This window comes from Bolinopsis microptera, chromosome 1, assembly GCF_026151205.1.
Source record: "Bolinopsis microptera isolate Bmic1 chromosome 1, MBARI_Bmic_1.0, whole genome shotgun sequence".
Lineage (NCBI taxonomy): Eukaryota > Metazoa > Ctenophora > Tentaculata > Lobata > Bolinopsidae > Bolinopsis > Bolinopsis microptera.
Window position 1 is genome coordinate 17,419,922 of NC_087072.1, and position 6,186 is coordinate 17,426,107.

The following is a 6,186-nucleotide window of genomic DNA, read 5'->3' on the forward strand; positions in this document are numbered from 1 at the left end:
CTTCCCCCAATAGAGTACCTACCCCGCCCCGCCCGCTTCCCCCCAATAGAGTACATACCCCGCCCCGCCCGCTTCCCCCCGATAGAGTATCTACCCCGCCCCGCCCGCTTCCCCCAATAGAGTACCTACCCCGCCCCGCCCGCTTCCCCCCAATAGAGTGCATAACCCCGGTCCCCCAATAGAGAACTCCCCCCCCTCCATCTCTAACCTAAGGCCTAAGCCCTCACCTCAGTAGAAGAGAGTTGGGTGGTCCATTTTTTTTTCTTCTTTTTTTTAATAGATACTTTATAGCCGTTAAACTTCCAATTAAATTGTGGTTTAGGAGGACTGTCCGCTTTAGCAGTAAAGGTGGCAGTAGCACCAACAGTCAGGGTAGTGGGCCCATACACCGCAGTAACACCTGATTGGGGACACGTGATCACAAGCCACAAGGTCGGAGAGGTGATTATTGTAAGGATAATGAAAGTTTATTATCGCCTAATTTATTAATCTATTATTAGATGATACCAGCCGAATGTAACCATACCTACTATGTACTAGTACTACTTATAGTAGCCCAGGTTGCTATCCCGCCCAGCAAGCACTATGTACTAGTACTACTTATAGTAGCCCAGGTTGCTATCCCACCCAACAAACACTTACCAATGGGTGTGAGACAGGCCACGTTAGTGTTCAGCTCTCCGCCAGTAAAAATGTACTTTCCAGAGTAAGAGGGGTAAGTTGCTTTACAGCTCCTGCACAAAACAGCTGTTTTACCACCTAGTTACCACCTAGTTACCGGCCATATACTTCTAGCTACCACCAAGTTACCACCAAGTTACTACATAATTCTGGTTACCACCTAGTTACCACCTAGTTATCATATACATACTTTTAGTTACCACCAATTTACCACCAAGTTACCATAAACTTCTGGTTACCACCTAGTTACTATATACTTATAGTTACCACCGAGTTACCACAGAGTTACCACCGAGTTACCACATGAAAACTAACCAATAAGAAGGAGAAGCAGACGTGTCAGCGTTGACAGTGAGCCTGCTTTGGTAGACGGTTAGAGAAGTGGTTGGCTCGAGGGCTGTGATCTGTGTAACCCCGTTTGTCACGTCGGTTCCCGTACTGAGGAGTTTTCTATTTAAGTTTTCTAATTAAGTACTACACACTACTACACACTGCTAGTTACAGTAGTATTCTACACACATTACTACTACTAGTTACAGTAGTATTCTACACACACTACTTGAATAACAAACCAACAGCTTATCTTCGCCGATAAGTTTTGTAACTCACGAAGTTAGTGACGTGTGGGATTGCCATGTGATGGAAGGTTGAGGAGGTCCCTCAAACGAACAGTAGATATACGTATCAATTCCTCGGAGTATCTTGTAATCCTGGGGCTGAGTGTAAACCTCTGAGGGAGTGGGTGAGAAATGTTAAATTAATACTTGAGTGTGGATTTACTTCTGATTAATTAATTGTAATCGATAAATTAATTACTTCTAATGTAACATTTGACAGTAGTTAATCAACGATTTCCACAAACCGAGAACGTTGACAAGCGAGTCGGCGCTCTTCAAGAAGAGCGCGTCTGAGGATAGTTCCACGTGCAAAGTGCTGTCCTGGTTGGTAGCAGCAACCCCAGTCCAGACAAGTTTGGAGGTTGTTATCTTACTGCTGTCTACTGTTGTGTCCGTCTATTTTAGGAGTTTCTTATCAAATATTGGAAATTCTGTCGATAACATGAAATATAGGACTTTAAAAATAAGGCAAACTATTCGTCTACTTGATATTTGAGATGCAAAACATCATAGAATCGAGATAAACAAAATAATCCACATGACATTTTTTGCTGGGATCTGTAATCTAAAATAACACTGCCTGTCATTTACAGTTGTGATAGTGTACGCAGCATTAGCAATAGGTACCACCTAGTTACCACCTAGTTACAGTTGTGATAGTGTACGCAGCATTAGCAATAGGTACCACCTAGTTACCACCTAGTTACCGTTGTTATAGTGTACGCAGCATTAACAATAGGTACCACCTAGTTACCACCTAGTTACCGTTGTGATAGTGTACGCAGCATTAGCAATAGGTACCACCTAGTTACCACATAGTTACCGTTGTGATAGTGTACGCAGCATTAGCAATAGGTACCACCTAGTTACCGTTGTTATATTGTACGCAGCATTAGCAGTAGGTACCATCTCCAGGTCGTCTTTGAACCAAGCAACGGATTTAGCGGACGTGCCAGTAACGGTGATGATTGAAATAGTCAGAGCTTGCCCGTTAGCCACGAGTGCGTGTGTTGGGAAGTATAGTACACCTAGGGAGAACAAAATATTTAGCATATTTAGCATATTTAGCATATTTAGCATATTTAGCATATTTAGCATATTTAGCATATTTATCATATTTAGCATATTTAGCATATTTAGCATATTTAGCATATTTAGCATATTTAGCGTATTTAGCATGTTTAGCATATAACTTGACTAGAAAGCATGATAGAGATTGACCGATCAGCTCCCAGTTAACTATTAATTAACGCGACCAGGTATCAGGTATTGGTGCGGAATGCCCTCTTGGACCCATTATTGGAAATAGTTTACCTTCTACGTTGATAGTGGTAGCGGTACTGTAGATTATATCTCCACCGTAGTTAACTCCACATTTGTATTCTCCAGAATAGGTACTTTGCATGTAGCTAACAGTTAGTGTGGACTTGACCTGAAGGATTTTTACACATTTAGCATATCTGAAATATTTAAAACAATTAACATACAGGGTGGCCCAAAAGTAACTACCCACACGCAACCCTGTAATAACTCACGTAATTCGTCTCCAAATTGTACCAAAATTTCAGAGATTATAGATATGGGTCAAACTTAGATTTCCTGAAAGTTTCGTAAGCCACACCCAATTACAGTGGGCGTGGCGTGACACTCCCTCTTTTTCACTGTTGTCTTCATAAAATGAGAACTGAGTTATGACCATTTCAAAATTTATCGGATACGTGATCCGAGCACTCAGTCAGTGATTTTTGCACTTACCTTACTCGGGAATATTATGACTGGGATAAAGTGGTGGGTTTTGGAAAATTCCGCCATATTTTTCCCGGTCATTAATTTTCCCAGTCATAAATTAACCCGCTATAATGTCCCCGAGTAAGGTAAACTAATATTAATACATTTTGATGCTTGGTGGGTTTTGGAAAATTCCGCCATATTTTTCCCGGTCATTAATTTTCCCAGTCATAAATTAACCCGCTATAATATTCCCGAGTAAGGTAATCATATCAGTGATCTCGTCACTCAATCTGATCAAGAGTAAGACGTTAGCGTGTATTAATGAAGTTCATTAGGTGGTGTTGTCCGATGGTTAATTGGGCGTGTCTTACGAAACTTTCAGGAAATCTACGTTTGACCCATATCTATAATCTCTGAAATTTTGGTGCAATTTGAAGACGAATTACGTGAGTTATTAAAGGGTTGCGTGTGGGTAGTTACTTTTGGGCCACCCTGGCATATTTATAATATTTAAAATATTTAACATATTTAAGAAGCACCATTTTGAGCACGGGCGATATTTTCAATTATCAATTTATCTACTAAATCTAATCAACAAAATGGAATAAAAAGAGGGTCGAGTTTACATCACCTGATTGGGAATAAGTTGTTTTATTTATCAAAGTTGTATAAAAAATATTTAACATAATTAGCATATTTAAGTAAATATGTTAATTATGTGAAGGTAAAAAGAAGGTCAAACGTACCCTTTTGCCTCTTTTTTTACTATAATTGGGGTAAGTTGTTTCAGTTGTTAAAGTAGGATTAACGTTTCCGTCGTCCTTGGTCCAGAAGGTGGAGATGATACACTCCACTCCCGCAACGTACGTCGCTTCGCAAGTCAGTGTAAAGCTCTCTCCCGTTGCTTTCCCGGACGATATGCTTGGGTTTAACTGAATAACTGAAGAAAACAAATATGTTTAAAATGTAGAAATATACATAAAATGTAGAAATTCAAATATGTTTAAAATGTAGAAATATGTTTAAAATGTAGAAATGATAGTCTAACGTTAAAATTATACACTTTAAGTTAACATTGGTTTACAATTACACTTTGCAGGAAGATATTTATTTCAAGTGAGTTTGCAATAATAATTCCTATTTAAAAGATTCAAATATGATTGATTGGCAACTATATTCATGGGGACCATATAATTAACAATAAATTCACAACAATTTAAAGAAAACATCTTATCTTACAAAAATATCTTATTACTTGAGTATTAGTGGAATAATAAATAAAAAATCAACTAAATAATTATATAATTAATTGATAAGGTGATAATATAATGAAATAAAAAAGTAATCCTAACCAGGGGATATAACGGTCATGGAATGAGTATCGCTTGCCATATCACTGGCATCCACAGTTAACACGCACGTGAACACCTGCCTCCCCCCACTCAACCGTGCCAAGACAGCGGTGGAGATGACGAAAGTGTCGACTTGTGTAAGGAGAGCGGTGTTGTAGTCCCCGCTGGTCAGAGTATACTCGCTGGTAGTGACACTCACGTCGCCGCTTATATCACCACCCTTCCACTTGACTGCTCCAGAAGTCATGGCTAACTTCATACTGGCACTGACATCCGACAGTCTGCAAGTAAGGGTTGCAGCAATGCCGTCGCTTGCTATAGCCGGTCCAGATGCAGTGACACCTGAAAAGAATTAAAGTTAGACTGGCGGTCATTACAGCGGTCATTACAACGGTCATTATATTTATACGGGTCCGGGACTTTACGGCGTAAGACTCTACGGCGTGAGACTCTAACCTTAACCCTAACCCTTACCATTATTCTAACCCTAACAATAACCGGCCTTACCAAACCCAAACCCAAACCCAAACCCAAACCCAAACCCAAACCCAAACCCAAACCCAAACCCAAACCCAAACCCAAACCCAAACCCAAACCCAAACCCAAACCCAAACCCAAACCCAAACCCAAACCCAAACCCAAACCCAAACCCAAACCCAAACCCAAACCCAAACCCAAACCCAAACCCAAACCCAAACCCAAACCCAAACCCAAACCCAAACCCAAACCCTAACCCAAACCCAAACCCAAACCCAAACCCAAACCCAAACCCAAACCCAAACCCAAACCCAAACCCAAACCCTAACCCAAACCCAAACCCAAACCCAAACCCAAACCCTAACTCTAACCCTAACCCACCGTAAAGTCTCATGCCGTAGAGTCTTGCGCCGTAAAGTCCGGACCCCATATTATACCTGTAAAGTCGACGAGTCCAACTCAGCCCGCATTCAAATCAAATGTAATAGATTTGCAATTAGTTTAAAAAACTAATTACAACACTAAAAATCTATTACAATTAGGTGTACTTTGTGGATGACCGTAAAAAGTGGAAACTACAGACACAGTAACGTCGCAATTAGCGGGTTGATTCGAGGTACGTCGTTTTCATGATCTGCACCATTAATCTAAGGGATAAAGTTTACTCACCTTTGGCTTTGCATCTGTAGTTACAGCTTTCCAGTTTTCTTTCCATAGCAGAACATTGCTTTTTTTCTTTATTGTTCAATCTCAATTCAGATGAGGAAGCACACCCAAGGTTTGAGGTAAATCCTGGGTGTATTATTTTAAATAAAATGGTTCGATAGAAGTAAAACTGAAGGCTGATGGACTTGGAGGCAAAACTAAACCTAATATCGGAATTTATTTGAACATTACCATGGATTCTGATTGTGTGGACTATTAGTATTAGTTAATTGAGGCCATATCGTTCATATTTATGAGTTATGACCTTTCAAATTTTAAGTCCGTCGTGAACAGTCTATAATTATTTAATTACGTGCCAAAATGCCCCCTAGTTTTGCTTGTAAATATATGATTTAATAGCTGGGGAAGTCTTACCACGATTGAGACATTTGCTTTCGTAGTTCTCTACCTTACTTTTGATTTGTTTATTGGAAAGATTGCACTTGCAGTCATTTGCAGCAGTCAGCTCAAAAACAATCAATAAAAAAGTCAACTTGACGAAAACCGTAGCCATTGTGATTTTTCACTAGTTGCTAGGTGGTTCGAAACTATCAACACACCGATAGAGAGATTAATGATAAGTGAGACTGTGAGTTGAAGATGTTGTCATACTCCGCATAAGG

The 6,186-nt window shown here is 40.0% G+C and overlaps 1 long non-coding RNA gene across 1 annotated transcript; it reads right to left on the minus strand.

Moving 5' to 3' along the window:
• Nucleotides 1–301: 301 nt before the first annotated feature.
• On the minus strand, nt 302–1,670 carry LOC134811438 (uncharacterized). The gene is made up of 5 exons (XR_010159806.1): nt 1,544–1,670; nt 1,291–1,411; nt 997–1,119; nt 643–734; nt 302–400 (listed from the first exon to the last, which is right to left on the minus strand). It is a non-coding gene; the product is annotated as an uncharacterized LOC134811438 (long non-coding RNA).
• Nucleotides 1,671–6,186: the final 4,516 nt, after the last annotated feature.